Raw genomic sequence first — 22,452 nt, 5'->3', positions numbered from 1 at the left:
AGAAAAAGCTGTTACTTATTGAGTGCCTACTGGGCAGGCACTGAGCTCATCGTGTATTTGCCTAATGCACAGTGGGGCCAGGTGAATGCTGTTACTCCCATTTTATTGACCAAAAAAAAAAAAAACCAAAAACAAAAACCCTGAAGTAGGGCCTTCCCTTGTAGTCCAGTGGTTAGAATCCACTTTGCAGGGCAGGGGGTGTGGGTTCAATCCTTGGTCAGGGAACTAATATCCCACATGCCTCAGGGCAACTAAGCCCACATGCTCCAATGGAGAGCCCACACGCTGCAATGAAAGATCCTACATGATGCAACGAACATCCTGCGTGATGCAGCTAAGACCCAATGCAGCCAAATAAATAAACAATATTAAAAAAAAAACAAAAAAACCCCACCTGAAGTATATGATGGGATCACAGAGTTAGTACACATTCTTCTGGCTCCAAGGGCCATGTGCTTTCCACTTCAGCTAGAAACCACTATACCAACTGTTTGGAATGTAGCCCCTCTAACTTTCCATAACACAGTAACTGCTTATTTTTTTCCTGATGGCTATGACCACATCTAAATATCTGTGATCTTGTGATATAGAATATCTATCTACCTATGCCCACCTGTTTGAGAATTTCTCATAAGCTGAAACTTTAAGTGATTAATTAATAATTAGAAATTCATTTGAACATAAACATGTGGCTTTATGTTTGTTTTCTCTCTTTTAAAGGTCCCTACCACCCACCCTCTGTGCTTACATTTAATCATCAAATCTATCCAGTTGTTGAGGCTCAGTCAAAAACTCACCCAGCGTATTGGCTTGAAGGGGACGTAATGACCCTCTGGTTGAATGGAAGCTCATGGAGAGAAAACTGCATTCTCACTCACTTTGGCTCCTCTGAAATTATTTTATGCATAGAATAAGATGAGGGGTCCCTGAGGTTCCAGGCAACTCAAATGGATGGGGCATGCCTCGGGAGCCCTTACCATCAAGGCCATGCACCCAGAGAACTTTCTCTCCAAAAATCCTGAGACCCCATTCGGCAGTGGCTTTATCTGTGCCAGTAGTTCTAAAAGAGACCATTCCCTGAAGAACCAGGAAGAGGGCCAAGGTTGGATATGGTGAAGTTGAACACACTGCATTCTGTGATTTTCATTTTGCCCATTCGTGCACTGATTCACGTAATAGTCGTTCACTCAGTAGTTGTGCTGTGCTGAACACTGAGAAGTTGTTGTTGTTCAGTCACTAAGTCGTGTCTGACTCTTTGTGACCCCGTGGCCTGCAGCGCACCAGGCTTCCCTGACCTTCACTATCAGAGTTTGCTCAAACTCATGGACTTTGCTCAAGAGAGCGGTCATCCTGCCCTAATGGCATCGTTATTTTGATGAGGGAGGGGGGCAATAAACAACTTACTCAGCTAGTTATTTAATATCCAAGGTAAGTGCTATGCAGGAGAGGTCCAGGGGGCAGAGGCAGTGGGGAAGGACAATGGAATGGAGATCTGGGGAGGAGGGAGCCCTGCATAAGGCGGGCTGGCAAGAGCCACCCAGGTGGAATGCTGTGGCGCAGGAGGGAGTCTGGAAAGGTACATGGACATCAGCCAGGAGGGTCCTGACCAAAATCACTCTCCTTCTCAGCAACCGTCCCAGCCTTTTGAGTCTGTACATCACTTTTGGAACTTTCCACCACCACTCTTAAAGCCATCTTTTTCACGAGAAAATCACCTTGCAAGTTTCCTAGAATAAATTTTAAAACTGTTCATGCTGTAAGGAGTTTAATAAAAGAGGCAATATTTGAAATGCCATTTCCTTGGACCCAGAGAATGGGGGTACAGTGGGGAATGGAGCCTTTTAGGAAAATAAGAGGGAAGAAGCTACTTAAATTCGGAGGTGAATTAATGTTAAACTTCTCAGGCTCCAGAAACTTCTAGAGTATTTTGGTTTAAAGGAGTTGGCGTATTGGTGGGTTTTCTGCTCAGGTCTGCTGGATGCTGTGGGCTGGGAATATGTTAAAAACAGGAGTCCCAGCCTTTTTCCTCATGAGCTATTTGTGCTTTAGACACACCAACCCAGGATGGGCTAGAAATGTTAACATGCCGGATGCTCACAGGATTCGGGGTAGAAGGTCAGGCATTCTGATGCTGGCCATGTGAGCACTCCATCCTAGGAATCCCTTTCAGAAATCCCCACAATGCTCTGTAGGCAGGTCTGGGAAAGTCAAAGCTATGGTTTTTTTTTTTTTTTTTTCCATTAATCATCTATGGATGTAAAGCTGGACCATAAAGAAAGCTGAGGGCTGAAGAATTGCTGCTTTCGAATTGTGGTGCTGAAGAAGACTCTTGAGAGTCACTTGGATAGCCAGGAGATCAAACCAATCGATCCTAAAGAAAACCAACCCTGAATATTCATTGGAAGGACTGATGCTAAAGCTGAAGCTCCAATACTTTGGCCACCTGATGCAAAGAGCCGACTGACTGGAAAGACCCTGATGCTGGGAAAGATTAAAGGCAAAATGAGAAGGGCACCAGAGGATGAGATGGTTAGAGAGCATCACAGACTCAACGGACGTGGATTTGAGCAAACTCTCGAGACCGCAAAGGACAGAGGAGCCTGGAGTGATGCAGTCCATGGGATTGCAAAGAGTTAGACACACCTTACCAACTGAACAACAACCAGGGAGGTTAGAGAAACCCCTTCCCTCCCCCAACCATCCAACTTGAGATGATTGGATCTGGAACCTTGGTTAGGAGCTATAGAGTAATTACCTTGTCTGAGCAAGACCAGTGAATAGCATGAGCTGAGGTAAAGCTTAATCCTCTCTCTACCCACCCACAATGAAAAGCTGTTGAAAGTCAAATAGGGTTTGCAACTTTGAAGTGAAAATGTTTCCTGCCACATATCATCAAGTTGAACAAGTCGACACCTGTTCATCTGGTCCTTGGTTAGTGGAAGGAGTGAAAAAGAAGAACTGTGTTCCTTTGAGCTAAGGTATTTTAAATACTTATTACCGTGATTCACTTTCCAGCATTCACCTTCATTGCCACTTTCCTTTCATCTTGAGACTGTAAGTAATGCATGAACCTTCCCTATGGAACACTGCAGATCTCATTTAAATGGTAAAAACGTCTCCAGCTCAGGCCCATTTGCTACGCAAGAAACAGGAGATGTTTTTGTCAGGTTACAGCCAAAGCATTTCTTGTAACATGGGTCCCTCCCATTGGCTCCATCACTGTATTCCTTTTACCAATGGTTTCTGTTCTTTTGGTTATCCTAAAAACTGATGGAAAAATAAATGGCTTCATAACATTGTGCTGGGACAGAGAAAATTGTTTATACATCTCCATCAAAAGCAAAACCTCAAGGACTTCCCTCATGGTCCAGTGGGTAAGACTCTGCCTTCCAATGCAGGGGTACAGGTTCAGATCCCTGGTTAGAGGGCTAAGACCCCATGTGCCTCTCGGCCAAAACCCCCAAAACATAAAACAGAAGCAATATTGTAACAAACTCAATAAAGACTTTTTAAAAACTGCAAATGCTTTAATACTAAGTAAAAATCACAAAACCAATCTGAATTTTCTCCTTAGTATACCTCCTTTGCTTTATAACCTAGAGATTGAACTAGAGCTAGAGGTAATGAATGAGACAAGGTTTGCATGTTTTTTGTTTTTTTTTCCCCCAAACACACCCATTAAAAAAGAAAAAAGTTTTAGGGAGAACTCAAAGGTCCATATTACTTTAAAAAAATCACAATTCTGTATTATTCAGGTTATCTATCCACCCACCAAAGGCAATACACTTAAAATGCCATATCAGAGCAGTTGTGCAACTTCTCAATTTGATAGCTTTTCTGAAAAGTGTAACCATGCATCCATAAATGTAATGAGAGCTTTTTTCATATTAAAGGCATGTTATTGGGAGATGGAATGTTTCCTTCTACCTCCATAACTGCACAGTGATTAAATATTGACTAGGAGCCAGGAGCTGACATCCCTCGGCCCCACACTGGTAAATGCTGATGTGCGAGGCTGAATGTAAATACAGAGTCATCCCCACAGGGCCATGGTTTCCTGGTGGGAGGTGGGGAGCGGCCAGCAGTGTGTTATGCATGAGGTGTCAAATTCCAGTGCTCAATAGAAGGATATAATTTGAAATAAGTAATTCCTTAAAAAGCAACCCGACTCTGTCAAAAGAAAAATATATTTTCCTAATCAATCTGAATAATAAAGAGGATGTTAGTCAGAAGTTTTAACAAAACATCCAGGGTATCCACTGAACACTGCTTCTTGCAGAAACAAAAGAGATGCCTGGCACTGGAACGGCTTATTCTTTCACAGACAGTGATTACTTGGTTTCTATGAAACAGATTGGTTGAAATCATCAGATTTATTTCTGTGATACTCACTTGATTAGGAAATTTCAGTACATTGTCTATAGCTTTCTTGTGTGTGTATTTTTTATTGTTATTTTAAACAGTCTGACCATTGAAAACACACAATTAGCTGTTTCTGTCCTTCTGTGGGGGGAGGGGAAGGGAAATGAGATGTTTTGCTTGGTTTCTAGAAGAAAATAGTTTTCATTTTTTTCTGTTCATAAGGTTCAGGTAAAGAATCTACCTGCAGTGCAAGAGACCCAGGTTCAATTCCTGGGTCAGGAAGATCCCCTGGAGAAGGAAATGGCAGCCCACTCCAGTATTCTTGCCTGGAGAATTCCATGGACAGAGGAGCTTGGTGGACTACAGACCGTGGGGTTGCAAAGAGTCAGATACAACTGATCGACTAACACACACACACACACACACACACACACACAATCTAATTATTTTTATTCTAAGACGTTTAAATGATGCAGCAAATACCTGGAATTTGTTTCAAAATGGCTCCCATCCAGGCTGAAGGTAGACTATGAGCTTTTGCCTAACCTCCAGCCTGTTTGGTTTCTTTGGGTTTGGGTTGTCTTTCAAACCCTGGAAGTTGCTGAGGCCCCTTCCTCTGATTTTCCAGTCCTTGTTCATCCCCCACACGCTCACACACACTTGGCTCAGGGCTGTATATTCAGACGCCGAGATCTGAGTGACCGTCAGCCTGTGGAGGACCCTGCCCCAGAGTCTGTCCCTGGCAGAGAGTCTCCTGGGCTGAATGGACTCATACTGAAATGATGAATCCCTTTCCTCAAATTCTCTGTTTTTAAGGTGAGTGGAGAGCAAATCCAATAGACTAATTCTTAGTGTTTTCTCCTCCCAAAAAATACCTTTGTGGCTTACCTGGGCTTTCAGAGATTCAACCAAGGACTGACGACTGTGTTGAAGAGGCAGCTGTTAGCCCAGAGTCCTCCTGTCTCCCTACTGCACTGGGACCAGACCTCCTCAGCCCAGTCTCAGCTGGTCAGCCAGCATGGAACCCCTGGCGTGGTTTCCATGACACTTGACTTGGGCTTCAGTAGGTGGGATGGAGAAGGTTAGCCAAGGAATGTTTACTTTTTCCGATTTCATGTGGCAGATAGGATCACCATCCCTGAGATTTCAAAATGGTATACTTTTCAAAATCTGAAATTAATCAACATCTTTGCTCTTTCTCCAGAGAAAGAAAGGTCTGTGAATACCTTAACTTCATCTACTTTCTGTCTGACTTACATAAATTTTTTAGGCACATATTATAATTTTTAATAAAAGTTATTCAGTTAAAAAAAATAGTTTAATGAAGGTGGCTTGACCCCTGCTCAGAATAGTCCGCTTCGCCAGGAGACCAAGCCCTGCCTTCATTCTTCATTAGCTGGCCCGCTGAGTGGCTAAGACGGAGGTGGAGGGGAAACATCCTTGTCCCAGAGTTCTAGGAAAGTACACTTTTTAAAAAAGACTTTCCAGATTGATGTATTGGGACAGAGACGCTAAAACAGACAATATTTGAGGTGAAGTTTTCAATTTTACTCTTTCCAGAAAAGCAGTGTACTGATAAGAATCTACTGAGATACAAGGCCTGGCAGAAATGACAAGATGCAGTCACCCTGCTCGGAGCACTTAAACCAGTGGCTCCTGTGGATAGAACAGAATCTTAAGAACGGCCTGCTGAGTGCTGAGCATGCTTTCCCTTGTAAGAAATTAAACTCAGAAACACTAAACACAATTCCTTGATGTGACTTCCTGTTGGTTCATCTGTATACTCTAGAAGATTCCTGAGGAGAGGTTTATTGCGGTGTCCTCCAACAGTGTTGACTGTTTGCTAAGAGCCCCCTCTCAGAGCCAAATTATCCACTTCCCTTTCCCAGTGAGCTTAACGCAGCTCATACATTTATCAAAAATATAGAAATAGGGACATCCCCAGCAGTCCAGTGCTTAAGAATCTGCCTTCCAATGCAGGGGACTCGGGTTTGATCCCTGATTGGGGAGCGAAGATCTGTCACATGCCGTGGGGAGACTAAGCCCAAACACTGCTGAGCAATCCCAATATAGCCAAAAATAAATACATATTTAAAATATGTATATATATTGTATATGTACATAGAAAGAGCCTACTATAGGCTGGGCACTGAGCATACAGAACTAGAAGAAACAGGTAGAATCCTAGTCCTTAGGTAGTGCTTAGTCATGTCTGACTCTTTGCGACCCCATGGACTGTAGCCTGCCAAACTCCTCTGTCCATGGGATTTCCCAGGCAAGAATACTGGAGTGGGTTGTCATTTCCTTCTCCAAGTTCTTATGTAGACACACACATACATTAAGCCTATGAACCACCCTGTATTAGTAAGGGTTCTCCAGAGAAACAAAACCAATAGGATATGTTTGTTTTTGCCTGCCTGTCTTTCAGTCTAGCTAGCTATCTCTCTATCTAGAGATTTAAGGAAATAACTTTTGTCCAGACTGCCAAGTCTGAAATCTACAGGACAGGCCACCAGGAGTTGATGTTTGAACTTTGAGTCCAAAGGCAGTCTGGAGACAGAGTTCCTTCCTTGTCAGGGGACCCCAGAATTTTTTCTCTTAAGGCCTTCAGCTGATTAGATGAGTCTGCCCCACATTGTGGAGGGTAATCTGCTTTACACAAAGCCCATGAAGTTAAATCTTAATCACATCTAAAAAAAAACAAAAAAACCTTCACAGCAACATCTAGACTGGCATTTGACCAAACAATTGGGCACCATGGCCTAGCCAAGTTGACACATAAAATTAACCATCCAGTCCCCTTCCCACCACCCCCAAGTGACTATGTTATTTCAATTTAATGGCTCTCAGACTTAAGCAGCCATCAGAATCCCTGGAGTGCTTGTTAAAGCAGAGTGCTGGCTCCTGTTCCCTTGATATAGGAGGTCTGGGATGGGGACCAAGAATTTGCAGTTTTAACAAGTCCCAGGTGATGCCGGTGCTGCTGATGCAGGGACCACACTTTGAGAACGAACTGCTTCGTGTAATCCAGGGGCTGCCCCTTTGCCTCACGGCTCAGAGACTGACTTTGTGATCATGAGAAAGGTTTTTATTTCTCAGGGATGGACCCAAATGAACCCAGATTACAAAGCTGCTGTGCAAAACATCAGTGCAAGGATGTATATTAAGTACCATAGTGGTTAGAATAATTCTATCAGTTTGGGAGGGGTGGTCTCCCATAGGGCCACTTCTTGGAACAATGAGCAACGATCAGAGGGAGCTGGAGAATCAGAGCCAGAGAATAGGAATGACTGACTGCTACAGTCTCCTCACCACAAGGTCGGTCATGTTCTCAGGCTCCTGTGGCCAAGGCCTTCCCTCCCTGGACCTTGTACAAGGATTAAGACAGGGCTATTGTTTAAGGAATGGATGCCCTAAGTGGATAGCTTGTTTGCACTGGTCTGAAAGAATGCTTCTCTCTGCAAACTCTACTCAGCAGTGGGGCTCAAAATTCACAGAGATTGGAAATACTTGTAGTAAATCATTAAAAATTTACTTTTTATAGTAACTTTTCATTAGCTATAACACATACCGTTTTTATGAAAGAGAAGACTGGGCAGCATTAGAATTGGTTCGTGTGTGTCCTTTATATGTTGGGTAGCCTTACATGATTGTACTCTGAGTGAATTTACAATCTCCCCTTCAAAGGCTATTTCCACCTTTCTTTGTACATTATAGGGATTTGAGTTTGAAAAAAAAAACAGATATACATTTCGTATTTTCAGAATCTTCCATGTCCATTTAGAAGCCACTTTCCCCTGAGTTTTGGCTTTCTGCCTGCATTGTGCTATATTTAGATTTTTATTAATAGTTAAGAATGGGATTCTTTGGTTAATACAGACCTTTGAACTAAATTGTGTTGCAAAAACGTTATGTTTATATTATTTGTTGCAGTGTTCTTTTTTTTTTTTTTAAGAGTTCTGCATTTGCCTTCCTCAGTATGAAAAGTTTGGTCTTTTGTGGGAAGACAGACCCTTAAAGCTGGTTCTTTGAAATCTGTGGGCTAAACTGCCATCACCCCACTCACCTAGCCAGTCTTTCTGAATAAAGAGCCTTCGGATGTGAGGGTAGGTGGTGGGAGCTGCCCTGGGTTATTGTCCCCAGATCTCAGTGCAGATAAGAAGTGTATCCACGCGAATCTCAGCGACATGGCAAAGGCAAGCGCCTTCTCAGGCTTCCTGTCTCTTTGTTCTACGATTCAGGGTGCCTGTGTGCATGCTAAGTCGCTTCAGTCGTGTCCGACTCTGCGACGCTTTGGACCAGAGCCTGCCAGGCTCCTCTGTCCATGGGATTCTCCAGGCATGAATATTGGAGCGGGTTGCCGTGTCCTCCTCCGGGGGATCTTTCCAACCCAGGGACCAAACCCCAGTCTCTTAAGTCTCCTGCATTAGCAGGCAGGTTCTTTACCACTAGTGCCACCTGGAAATCCCACCAGTCTAGGGTCCAGTTACTAAACAGAAGGCAATTTAGGAATTTCAAAGAACTGACTTAATACAGGAAACTGGTTACACAAGCGAAGGGAGGCTGACAGAGCAAAAGGTGCAGATCGAGGTAACCCAGAGACGCGTTAACTGCAAGCAGCAGCCGCCTCGCCCAGAAGGGACACCGCAAACTGTCACAGATGGTGTTCCCAGAGTCTTCCTGGGAGGTGCCTCGCGTGGTTAAGGCACAGCCCCTGGAGGACATGGCATACCTTGGGGAGCATCCTGGGGCTGGGAAGCCAGCAGCCACAGTCAGATCACAGGAGACCACACCAGCGGTGGCGCTCCGTACCCACTGGCGGAGCTGACCTCACCGAGCACATTCCTCTCGCCTCCCATTGGCCAGCCTCCCACTGGGGCTTCCCGTGGACAGGATCTCGCGAGAAGACAAGTGGCGGAGGATCATGAGATGTGGTTTGCGGAGTCTCAGTCTCATAGAGCAGAGATCTTCCGTGGCTTTGTTTTCTTTCCTTGCTGTGTTGGTCTTTACCCTTTGTTTTATTCATTTATTTTTATGTAAAAACAATATCTCAAGTGAGAGTAATGTTAGTGCTAGAGGGATCTCCAAGAACAAGGGAGGAAATCTATCGATCCGTTTAGCTGATCTTACTGATGCTTCCCTAGTCATTATTAGGGAACACTTTTATACTAATAAGGGAAAGAAAAAAATCTCTATTTATTTCTTTATTTATATATTGGCCGCAGCAGGCGGCGTGTAGGATCTTAGTTCCCCAACCAGGCATCAAACTGCTGCCCCTGCAGTGGGAGCACAGTGTCTTAACCACTGGACCACCAGAGGAGCCTCAATCTCAATTTATTTTTATTGTTTAAGTTTCCTGGAGACTAGAATGACTGTGTATGTTATCATTTCACTTTTGAGATTTTAAGTCTTGTTCTCATTTGGCTATAAAAGTATGTTCTCACAAGAACCATTCTTGTGTGTGTGTCTATCTTGTGTCTAGAAAATGAATCATTTTTCTCCTAAAGATTAGATTTCCATGGGCATCACTTTTTGCTACAATTCCTTTGTTTGTTCATTTCAGAGATGATGGAGTTGGCAGTGATAATGCCGTCCTTGTGTTGGGTTCAGCTCAGCTGAACGACCCTTTAGCAGGGCTTGTCCAATGCCAGGCTGTATCCTGAAGGCAAGGAGGCAGAGGAGGTGGGCAGTGAGAAGAGCTTTGGGCTTAGGACAGGCTTGGCTTTGAGTTCCAGCTCAACCACCTGTTTCTTACCCTGATAAGCTCAGTTGCTTCATCTATGATAGGAGGATAAATACTAATGTCACAGGGTTGTTGAAGAATTACATGTGGCAAAGCATTTGACATTGTGTCTAGGACATAGTAAGTGTTCTATAAATGATAACATGTTTTTACTGTTATGACTATTGTTGGTAATAATTCATAGTTTTGGTAGGCTTTTTATACATTATTAAATCCAATAGCAGAGTATTCATTACTTAGTTATTTGTATTTCATTGGCACAATCAGCATATTAGTTGTTGTTGTCTAGAAGATTTTTCTTTTATATTTTTTAAATCTATAGACTTACTAGTTTGTTTAGGATTTGTTTAACTCCGTTTCCTACTTCCAGAAAGGATTTGAGTGGCTGGCTTATTGTTTATAAGGATTTAATAAAAGAATTAAAAAGAAATAACTCACATACTTTCATCAGTTTTTAGGTCTTTGGTTTTCATACTCACTTAATGGTTGAGAGTTTGTTCATCAGAATGGAGATTTGATGTGGACTTGAATAGGGAGATGTATTCTATTCCAGTGACTTAAGCACTGAATTGACAGTTTAGAAGGAACTTGAGCTCTATTTTTAACTATGTCAGAGATTTGCCCATAACTGTAGGCTGACTATTTTATTCTCTCTGCTTGTTTTCATTTTATATTTGCCATCTTCTTGATTCACTATGGTTATAAGAATTAATGAGAATGTTTATAAATAGCATATAGTATATATTTATTTTATTTGAAAAAGGCTGTGTACAAACTATATCCTACCCTACTTTTGTTGGTATGGGGCAAAATTCTTAGCTCTCCCTGAGTATCATAATCCCTTGAGAGCCTTCAATAAATTCAAACCGAAGTCATCTCCCATCCCACCCTAAGATTCTGATTCAGTTGGGACTCTAGCATTAGCTTGTGTGTTGTGTCTGTCTGTGTGGTCTATTTATCTGTCTATCTAGGAAGGTTCTGTTAAGCCACCAGCATTGACCTGGGCACAAAGGATCGAGCCAAGCTGTATGCTTGGTTCTTTCTCTTATGTTGTATTTATTGGCCATTTCATTACTTGTTACACATGGCAGATGCATTCGTTTCTTACTGCTGCTATAATAAATCACCAAAAACTTGGTGGCTTAAAACATCACATCTTTGCTATATTCTGGTTCTGGAAACCAGAAGTCTGAAATGGCCTTACAGGGCTAAAATCAATGTGTTGGCAAGGTTAATTCTTCTGGAGGCTGAAGGAGAATGTGTTTCCTTGCCTTTTCTAGCTTCTAGAGGCTGCCTGCCCTCCTTGGGTCATGGTCCCACATCACTCCTACCGTTTCTTCTGTCTTTACATCTTACTCTCCCACTCTACCTGCCTCTCTCTTATGCGGATCTTGTAATTATCAATACATTGGGACCATCTGGATAATCCAGGGTAATCTCACCATCCCAGTATCTTAATCACATCTATAAAATCTCTTTGGCATGTAAGGAAATTTATATTAGGACATGGACATGTTTGGGAGACACCATTATTCTGCCTACCACAGCAAGAAAAAAAATTCGGATCCTCCCACTATTCCTATTTGAGTACAGAAACCCCAGAGTTAGCCACAGTTTCCTTCTCTACAGTTTTGATAGGCAAGAAATAAATAAATAGATAAAAACATTTTGCAAAGGCTAGAGGTGATGATACCATCTTCAAACTTTTTATTTTATTGATTTTTTTTTTTTTGAAGACTACCAATTTTTAAATTTTTCAGATGCATTAGGTATTTGTTTCAGAAATAAATTGCTTAACATTTGAATTTCATCAGCTCTTAAATGGTACGTTGTCCTTCAGGTAGGGTACTTTTCTGCTACTAAAACAGTGATCCTCAACTTATACTTGAATTCATTTCTCCAACAAGCATTTATTGAACCCCGCATGTGTACTTGGTCCTTAGACACAAGGAAACAACACTCCTGACCTTTAAGTCAAGGTCAAAGAATTCACCGCTAGTGGTCAATGTGTTGTATTTTAATATAGTTGATTACCTTGTAATCATATGTTTTTACTACATGCATGTGAAAAACATTGGCCTGAGGCGGGGTTCCACGGGCTTCACCCAACTGTCAAAGTGGTCCTCTTGACATAAAAATGATGAAGAACTCCTATGTGAGGCCAATAAATAGGATCCTAATAGAATGGTAGGTCTCAACAAAAACATGATCCTGAGATGCCAGAAGCTGCCCAAGGGAAGGGGAAGCTCCTGGAAGTCGGTTTTCAATTCTAGCTGCCTATTGGGATAATGGGCAGAAGGTGGGTGGTGCTCCTGAAAAATACCAGTGCCTGGGACCCATCAACAGAGATTCCAACTTGATGATTCTGGGGAAGGTTCTCCCATCTGAATGCAGAAGTGGTGTTGAGTTTGGTCTTACAGAAGTGAAGCAGAATGGGAAGACCTGGAGAGTGTGGCAGCTGAGTAAAGGATTCGCAAACAGTTCAGTAGAGCTGAGGTGTGGACACAGCCAGTTAGTGCATTAGCTCATCCTACCAGCTCCACCCCAGGTCTAATGCCAAACAGTCTGCTGAAGACTCTGACCTCTGAGTAAGACAGAACCAAACTTGGACATTTGGCAGCACAACAAACCTCTGTTCCTCCCTTAGCCGGCTCATTTCCTTGTAGGGAAGACAGGTCTCCAGTTGGCTAAGAATGTGGGCACAAGCCAGACTGCCTGGAGGCTAATCCCAGCTCCTCTACTTAAATAGCTATGAGCTCTTTGGAAATTTACTTAATCTCTTTGCCTCAGTTTCCTCCCTAATGATGACTTACTAGGATAGTTACCAACAGCTGAGTGAGGTAGGTACTGTTCTTGGCTCTATTTACAGATGAAATTTAGAGATACTAAGTAACTCCTCCAAGATATCACAGCTGCTGTTATGGCCTGAATATTTGTGTCTCCTCAAAATTCATATGTTCAAGTCCTAACTCCAGATGTTATGATATTAGGAAGTGGGGCTTTAGGGAGCTAATTAAGTTTAGACTACGGATGAAAAGCCCCTAAGGATGAAGTGATGGAATTAGTGCCCTTCTAAGAAGAGTAATAGAGACCAGAGCTCCTTTCTCTGCCATAGGAGTATATAGGAAAAACTCTCTTCTTTGAAGGCTCAGCAGTAAGGAATCTGCCTGCAGTGCAGGAGCTGCAGGAGACCTGGGTTCGATCCCTGGGTTGGGAAGATCCCCTGGAGGAGGGCATGGCAACCCACTCCAGTATTCTTGCCTGGAGAATCCCAGGGAAAGAGGAGCATAGAGGGCTACAGTCTGTAGGGTCGCAAAGAGTCAAGCATGACTGAATGAATTTAGCACGTGCACACACACTCTTCTTTGAAGAGGGACCTTCAAAGAACCAAATCTTGGACTTCCATAGCATCCCAGTGGTTAGGGGGCATGGATTTGATCACTGGTCTGGGAACTAAGGTCCCACATACCACTGGGTGTGGCCTAATTTCTTTAAAAAAAAATTAAAAAACAAAGTACCCAAATCTTCTGGTGCCTGATCTTGGATTTCTCAGCCTCCAGAATTAAGAGAAATAAGTGACTGTTGTTTATCAGCCATTCTATGGTATGCGTGTATGTTAGTTGTTCTCTGTCATGTCCGACTCTTGGTGACCCCATGGATTGTAGCCCACCAGGCTCCTCTGTCCATGGAGTTCTCTAGGCAAGAATACTGGAGTGGGTAGCCAATCCCCTCTCCAGGGGATCATCCCAACCCAGGGATGAAACCCGGATCTACCACATTACAGGCAGATTCCTTACCATATGAGCCACAACGACCCAAATGGACTGGCAGCTAGTGAAGGGGCAGAGCTGGGATTGGAAACTGTATCTTTGATTTTCATGTAGAGATGTCTCACATGCATACCATCTCAGTGGAGGGTAGTCAGCGTGATGAACTAGGCACAGTGGTGGCCCAAAGGAAGGAAGGAAGGAGTACTTCATCTGAGTAGGTTAGAGGAAAAGAATCTTTAATTGCGTCTAGAAGAGTAATGAATCCTCCCGAATTGGCCAGGAGGATGCAGGAGAAGGCATTTCAGGTGGAGGAAGTGGCACATGGGAAATTATGAACACATAAAAGAGAGGCTGCATTGGGGAGCATTTGGCCGTGGAGTAGGATATCTGGAAGGAAGCAAGAGGGAGGCTGAGGAACAGTGTTTACCGGGGTTGTGCTGCATCAGATGTATACTAGAAGCACCGGATATGCAGAATCTGGGCCTCTCGCATGTGTCATGAATCAAAATTTCTGAGGTTGGAGCCTGGCCATCTGCATTTTAAATGAAGCAAACCCTATGTATCCAAGAAGACTAAGGTTTGGTGAACCACAGACAAGGCTGTAGGGGAAAGAGAAGTCACAGAGGGTCTTCTGTGCTCTCTGAGGTGTTTGGACTGAGGCAGAGCCACTGCAGGTCAGATTTGGATTTTCGGCAAGATCACTGAACACTGTGGAAGAGGAAGGTGAGGGGTGTGCTGGGGGGTGGCATCTGGTGTGGTGGGAGTGATTCTTGCAGGGGGATAAGTGTCCTGAGGGAAAACACTCCTGAACTAAGACAGAAGGTGGTAGCAGAAGAGAGAAGGGCAGAAACAGAAGTGATGCAAAGCATGGAGAATCGTTAGAATGTAGTGAGAGATGGGCTGTGTATAGAGGCAATGGGTTGTTGGTTGACATGAAGTGGTTGATTGGAACCCGCTGAGTCTCTAAAGCACTACTTGCAGAGGAGACCTGCCAGGGCTGAGTGTCATGCCGGCATCCTCCCTGGATCCCCCAGAGGAAAGCAGAGAGGGAAACAGAGCATGGCTGGGTGACAGCACCTGGAGGGAACAGGGGAACAGCATTTGTTTCACTACAACCCTCCCTCTGCCTGACACTTGTAAGTAATGGTAACCGTAGTAAAGGAGGTTTGCCGTTTTGAAATAGAAGTTGCCGTGCAGAGAGTTGACAGTCATTGTACTAAAGCAAAGTGCTGATCTAGAGCATACCTTGGTGACAAAGAAGTCTTACATTAACCATGGAAAAGCAACGTAATAATTTCTCTGAGCATACCAAGGCCATGAAATCATGAAAGGGGGATTAAAAACCCAAACCAGGCACTCTGAATGTCAGGGAGGGAAATGACTGGAACTTTCTGGACAAGCATCACTGTGTTCTGCTTTCAGATGATGTCATTCAGTTAGAACAAGGACTTACATGATCAGCGACTGAATTACCCATTTTTCCATGACTAACTGTCTTCTCTTTTGTTTGGTATTTGGATTTCTGCTGCTCAGGAGATCCACAGCTGCTAGTTCAACACCATGCTCTTCAAAATTACTGATTTGAAGATCTATTATTTTAATTCCTCTAAATTGATGGGAGGGAATGGTTGCTCCCATGTCTGCAACATAGAATTGATAAGGTAGTAAGGTCATCACATGCATTTGACCCTGGATATTTATTTTGCCCCACTGGTAACACTAACCAAAGTCATTGTAAAACTTGATTTTACTAGATGTCTTTACATTTCTCTTAGGTTAGAATGTGAAACTCCTACAACCACTTATTTCTTAAGACTTTCTTTGAAATTTTTCCTCCAAAGGATTTTCTCTTCCTTCCCTTAAAGGAAATTAAACATGGCATCAACTTTATGAAGTTTCTTATTGCAGACAACACATTTGTAAGATACGATTAGTATTGGAATGTTGTTAGACTAATTCTGTACTACATTTTTCTTAAAAATATAAAACTAGGTATTAGAGACTGTAATTTATATTAGTGTTTACACAAACTAGAAAGTTGCTTTTGCATAGAACAGGTTTTGGAGGCAGCTGGGCTAGATCTATTCCTTTCTGTCCCGTCTAGCTGTGTGACCTTGAACAAATTACTTAACCTCCCTGTGCTTTTCAGATTTTGCAGATGCAGATATTTTACAGATGCAGACATTGATGGTGTATAACTTCAGGGCTGTTAAAGGATTAACTTGTGATGTGTATACCTGGCCCATAATTATTGTTATATATTTTTCTTTATCATCATATTTACTTTATTTTCATAATAGCTAAACAGGACTTATGTTTTTAGGGGTCTGCTGTGATTTTTGTATACCTGTTTGGCTCTTAACAAATGAATAAATCTGAACTTTTGCATTAGAATAATCATAAGATGAAACAGAAAGTGATTTAAAAATCCCTCCCTTGATTTCATGGATTTTTGTTTTCATGAGAGTTGCAAAGCTTCTAGAATTTTCCATGTAGCTATCTGCCACTTGTGGCATCACACGCGGGATGAGAAAAGTTGGGTAATAGAGGCAGATGCTGGGCGGGGCAATCATTTGACCTACATTCCTTGCTCTGGTGTTCAAAGCAACACTCCTGAGAAACAGCGAACATTCCGTCTGCTGCTGGTGGCATTCTTTCTTGCTGAGGTAAGGTTAACGTTCTTGTGAGTGCTGTGGGGAGAGATGAGGCACAAGTGAGCTGCCGGGGTGGCTAACCTGGAAGAGGAGGCACCGGTTTCCCCCACGTGGCGCAGTGCAAAGGGTGTAGGCTCAGGTCCACGGACTTGCGCTTGGACCAGGGCCGTGACTTAGCCTCTGTAGCCTCAGCTTTCTCGTCCATGAGAAGTGGAGGATTACCAAGAGCGTGGCACCGAACCCAGCGCAAAATAGAATGTATTTATCCAGTGAAAGTCTCCTCACTGCCTGTTTCGTGCCAGGCCTTCTGTGAGCCAGATACCAGGGATGCGGGTGACCGGGGTCACCAGACAGCCTGATGGTGTGGCCTGCAGACAGCCCATCCGACAGAGGGCACAGTGAGACAGTGAAGGGTGGTGGTGAGAACGTGTGGAAGACAGATGCTGAGAGCCGATGGATGAGATGGGAGTGTGCACCCACCCTGGTGGAGATGGGAAGGAGGGGTGTGCGAGAGGGCTCTGGGCGCGCAGAGGAACTCACTAAGGCTGGCCAGGGCGGGAAGGATGGCTGGGGGCCTCATTTAAATACTTGGACTTTGTCCTAAGAATAATGAAAACCATATTGTAGGATTTTTTTCTTTTTATAGTTTTATTTATTTGTTTTATTTTTGGCTGTACTGGGTCTTCGTTGCTGCATGGGCTTCTCTCTAGTTGCAGTGAGCGGGGGCTGCACTCAAATTGTGCAGTGCGGGCCTTTCATTGCAGTGGCTTCTCTTGTTGCAGAGCGTGGGCTCTAAGGCATGCGGGCTTCAGTAGTTGTGGTCCGTGGGCTCAGTTGTTGCAGCTCTCTGGATCTAGGGCACAGGCTCAGTAGTTGTGGCACGAGGGCCTGTTTCTCTATAGCACGCGGGATCTTCCTGGATCAGGAATCGAACCCATGTCTCCCAAATTGGCAAGCAGATTCTTTATCACTGAGCCACCAGGGAAGCCCTGTAGCAGGATTTTAAGTGAAGAGATATCAGAGATTGGATTCTAGAAAGATAACTCAAAGTGGAGATTGGATCTGATGGGGAGCTATGCTGAGGTCTGGGGTCCAATTCAGTTGAAAGGCAGCTGAGGTCTTCCAGGTGAGAGACAATGGAGGCATGGTCTGGGAAAGAGGAGGCTTCTAGAGAGAATAAAGTGGTGCTTTCATTCATTCACTTAGCCCATACACATTAATTGAGCATCTATTATGTACCATGTACTGCACCATTCTAACTGCCTAGGGTCCTGTAGTGAGCAAAGGTCCTCACTCATGGAGCTACATTCAGCACATAACAAGTGAATATAAAAGAAGCGTGTATAACTCTCTGGTTTTATGACCAAGTCGATGCCCACCTTGCCGATCTCGCTTTTACAAGGAGAGGTCAGTAGAGTTGAGTGGGTGTTTCTCAGGCCAGCCTCCCAGTGCACGGGATTGACGGACATCTCTGATCACGAGACCGACACTCCCGCGTCCCAAGAGCCAGAGTTTTCTGACCTCCTCTAGGAGCCCCTCTTGCGCTTCTCCTCCCCCACTAACAGATATGGAAAAGGGGCCAATTCAGAGCGACTCAATGCCAGGCTCAGACTCAGACGCCTTGAGGGGCAGAATATCATTATTGGCTTTCTGTTACACAGATGGTGTCTGGTGCTGGAAGGTGAACTCTGCAATGAGTCCGTTGGGTTTGAGGAATGCGGACCGCCATGGTAATTGCTGCCCTGTGGCTGTGGGGCAGTGGTTCTCCACGTGTGGTCTTCAACGACTGATGGGCCGAGAGGGTCCCAGTGACAGAAGGGGAACTGAACCATGCCAGATCATCCTTCGTTACTCTCTGCCCATGACCTACAGGTGCACGGTCTCCCGTTTTCACAGGGCAGAGGTGTGTGTGTGTGTGTGTGTGCAAACTCAGACACCTTAAATCATTTGTGAAGATTCATGCGTCTTCAATACAGGCCAGGCCAGTCTGTAACTAAGGGGAGTACCCCTCCTCACCCTGCCCCACCACAGGTACAGAGAGTAGACTTCATCTAAAGGGGCCCAGACGGTGCCGTGTGCGGTCAGCTGTGTGTGACTCTGCAGAAATGCAAGTCATGGGATTTTTTTTTTAATGTGAAAATTCCAGTTTTAAAATGTTGGCAACTGTGTCCATTCTTTAAAATTATCTGTGGGCTGGATTCTCCTTTGATCTTTTTCAAGGCTGCCCCGCAAAAACCTCCACTTCTGGCATCTGCTTTTCTACCGTTTCACTCCCCGCTGAATCCTACAGTCCATTATATCCAATAGGAGTGAACCCAAATTAGCCAAAATGTTCTTGCTTTTATACAAAAGTTATATACAAAAATAAATTTTTTATGCAAGGATTTTCTTGTATAAGAAAGAATTTTCAGTTGGGGATGTTAGCCAGTCTGTTGCAATATTGTAAATGTTTCTCTAAAGGGAGAAACTTCTAAATTCTAGTCAATTTACAAACACGTTATGGAACACAAACATTTATTTATAAATAAAACAGAGAAAGTACATGCAGACATATTAAATGTACATTAATACACACTACGTATGAGTACATAATACCTTTTTCCTAGGAATTGTCAGTTTTTCCTGAATCAAATGAACCAAAAGACTACTTAAAGTATAAAAGAAAGAAAATCAATATATTCTGTAACCAATTAGGTAAATAGGTGCCTCTATTCTGGCATTATGTAGCTTTAGATTATTTTTTAAATTTAATACAAGTTTTATGAAGAAACAAATGTCTTGCACCTCCTTTAATGAGTGAAATATTTTTCTTTCTAAAATTAAGATATTTTCTTCTAAAAGAAGTAATTGATTTGATCAGTACTACTGCCGTATTTGTATGTTCTTTACAATTTTATAAATTTCTTTTATACACTGTATCCTTATAATCACATGCTTATTTTTACTTACATTCTTAAAAACATCTCTAGGAGGAAGAAAAAACAAGTTTCACTGAAATAATAAAAATAAAAGGTTTAGTGCAGTGCCTCACACTTGATAATCATGCAACATGCCAACAATTGTTATTGTTATGATTAATGATATCACACTTGTTATAAACCTGATTGACATTAAAGAAGCTGACTCTTAAGTCACAAGTCCAATAGAGTTATAAAACCAGTAAGTTTTAGAGACTAGAACTTCTTAAGATAACAGTTCTACTCATCTAAACTCCATAGGCTTTCTTTTTTAACAAATAAAAAACTAAAGAGCAAAGGAAAAGAAGCATTTGTTATTAGAGCACTTTATGTGCTGGGTGCATTGACCATATTAGCTTATTTGATTTTGTGGGGTTTTTTTACAAGTATACTGAAAGAGGTTTCATTTTACAGATAAGGAAACTGGAGCTAGTGAGGGGTTGTGTTACTTACCAAGGTCACATTGCAAGTAAGTGGCAAAGCCTAAAAGTGCTCCTAGATCTGAAGTCAAGGCCCCTGACCACTGTCTAAAGCACACTGTCTCTCACTACATTGTCTCTAGTTGATGCTTGCAAGTAACAAGTATTGTACTTTTAACTGATAGTGAGCATTTGTGTCGCTAAGAAAATAGTCTTCATTTCGTAAAATTGCCAACCAAAGTAGGAGAAAGCAGTCATCTTGAATAGATAGGGTTTTCTGTAAAATAAACAAAAGGTTTTGTTCTTGGTTTAAAAAAAAAAAAAAATCTGTATTTCTTTCCATGTCTGAGAGATGACCTTTCTGATGTTATCCCGTGGATAGAATTCATTCTGTAGGATGTGAGTGGGATTTGGGGAGTATGATGGAAATCACTGATGAGTCCACATCCCCTTTGTAAGTGATGTGTCACATTAGACACAGTGCCATTCTGATATCACAGATGCATGCAGGAAACATAAACAATCGATATACACAAGTGTCCATTCAGATTAGGTTTTTTAACGAGTGATAAAAAAAAATACGACTCAATGCTGGGGCCTCAAATAAAATAGTGTTTTATTTCTCATGCATGTAAAAACAAGTGTGAAAGTCAGGCCTCTGAGGCAGTTTCAAGATGACTGTTCGTTTTCTGTTTTGCTCTTCCATCCTCCTCACTACATGACTTTCTGCCTTGTGGTCCAGCCTGGCTGCTTAAACACCTGCTATCATGTCATAGTGTGGCTGGTGGGGAGGAAGAAGGGCACATCTCCCCTCCTTTAAGGGCACTTTGCAGGAGTTACACATGACATCTTTGCTTAGACCCATTAAGCCAGAATGCAGTCACGCAGTTGTGAACACACACACCTGGGTGTAAAGGAGTATGGAAAATGTGGTCTTGTGGGAAGGAATGGGGGAATGGGACCTATGTTGTCAATAGGAAGAGAGAGAAAACGGATATTGGGGGACTTTCTGCCGCAGAAAGAATGGAAAAGAGAAAGATTGACTGTGATCCACCTTTTGTTCTAGAATACCTTATGCGCACTTGCACTAGGACAGGAATCTTGAAACAGATGTGCTAATGTAGGTCCCACACTTTTACTCTGAATAAATGATAGAAATCTTTAGGAGCCTATGTATTTTTAAAAAATCGAAGATGACAATGATCTTATTTTTTTAGTAGCTCCTTTTCACACTGCTTTAGCACAAATACAATCTACCTAGGAATTACATCATTAGCAAATCACTAACTCCAAAACGGCAATGACTATCTGAAACGGTCAACTTCCATTTCAAAGCCTGTGCTGCCTGACATAGATACAGACTATGTACAACGGACATGGATTTCAAAGTTCTTGGCCAACTGATCTCATCAGTAAGCATTGTTGTTGTTCAGTCGCTAAGTCGTATCTGACTCTTTGCAACCTCATGTACTACAGCACACAGGACCGGTTTCCCTGTCCTTCACTATCTCCCAGAGTTTGCTCAAACTCATGTACGTTGAGTCAATGATGCCATCCAACCATCTCCCTTCTCCTGCCTTCAATTTTTCCCAGCATGAGGGCCTTTTCCAATGAGTCATCTCTTTGCATCAGGTAGCCAAAGTATTGGAGCTTCAGCTTTAGCATCAGTCCTTCCAGTGAATATTCAGGATTGGTTTCCTTTAGGTTTGACTGGTTGGATCTCCTTGCAGTCCAAGGGACTCTCAAGAGTCTTCTCTAGCACCACAGTTTGAAAGCATCAATTCTTCAGCGCTCAGTCCAACTCTCACATCCATACATGACTACTGGAAAACCCATAGCTTTGACTATCTGGACCTTTGTTGGCAAAGTCATGTCTCTGCTTTTTAATACACTGTCTAGACTTGTCATAGCTTTTCTTCTAAGGAGCAGGCGTCTTTTAATTTCATGGCTGCAGACACCATCCACAGTGATTTTGGAGGGCAAGAATATAAAATCAGTAAGCATAACCCAGAGAATCTCATCATGGGTGGGAAGTAAATACAGTCCTTCCTCCATTTCTGCAGGGGATTAGTACCCAGGACCTACCACCAATACCAGAATCCTCAGTGTTCAAGTGCCATAGTCATTTACAGTGGATTGTGAACATAATACAGGATCTGAGGGTGCAGACCCCTTTGATTGGGAAAGCAGACTATAAATACACTGAGAAGAATGTTTAGAGAGCTGGCTGCTTTTCTGCCAGAGTGCTCCTTCCACTCAAGGAATTTTGAAATAATAATGATAGCAGCCATTCTTTGAATGCCAAGCCCATTACATGTTACTATGCTTAAACTTCAAGGCAACTCTGAAAGGTAGGGTTTATTCATTCTCAGTTACAGACATAGAGGCTCAGAGTCACATTAACTAGTAAGGGGAGTTCCTGAGATTTGAATTTGGGTCTGATGGACTCCAAACATCTAAACCCTTTGTCACCATAGCCTCTCATCTTTAAAAAATACAAGAAGGAACTAGGACCCCTTCAATGTTTGTGTGTGTGTGTGTGTGTGT

At 42.9% G+C, this 22,452-nt stretch overlaps 1 protein-coding gene and 1 long non-coding RNA gene across 5 annotated transcripts in view; both read left to right on the top strand.

Annotated features, from left to right (window-relative positions):
* Positions 1–22,452, top strand: part of LOC110130659 (schwannomin-interacting protein 1) — an 846,110-nt gene that overhangs the window by 721,131 nt on the left and 102,527 nt on the right. The window lies entirely within an intron of this gene.
* Positions 16,478–20,929, top strand: LOC139034665 (uncharacterized). The gene is made up of 2 exons (XR_011487158.1): positions 16,478–16,541; positions 18,191–20,929. It is a non-coding gene; the product is annotated as an uncharacterized lncRNA (long non-coding RNA).

The sequence above is a fragment of the Odocoileus virginianus genome, chromosome 4, assembly GCF_023699985.2.
Source record: "Odocoileus virginianus isolate 20LAN1187 ecotype Illinois chromosome 4, Ovbor_1.2, whole genome shotgun sequence".
In the NCBI taxonomy this organism is placed as follows: domain Eukaryota; kingdom Metazoa; phylum Chordata; class Mammalia; order Artiodactyla; family Cervidae; genus Odocoileus; species Odocoileus virginianus.
Note: the sequence above shows the minus strand (reverse complement) of the source record. Positions and strands in the feature narration are given on the sequence as shown.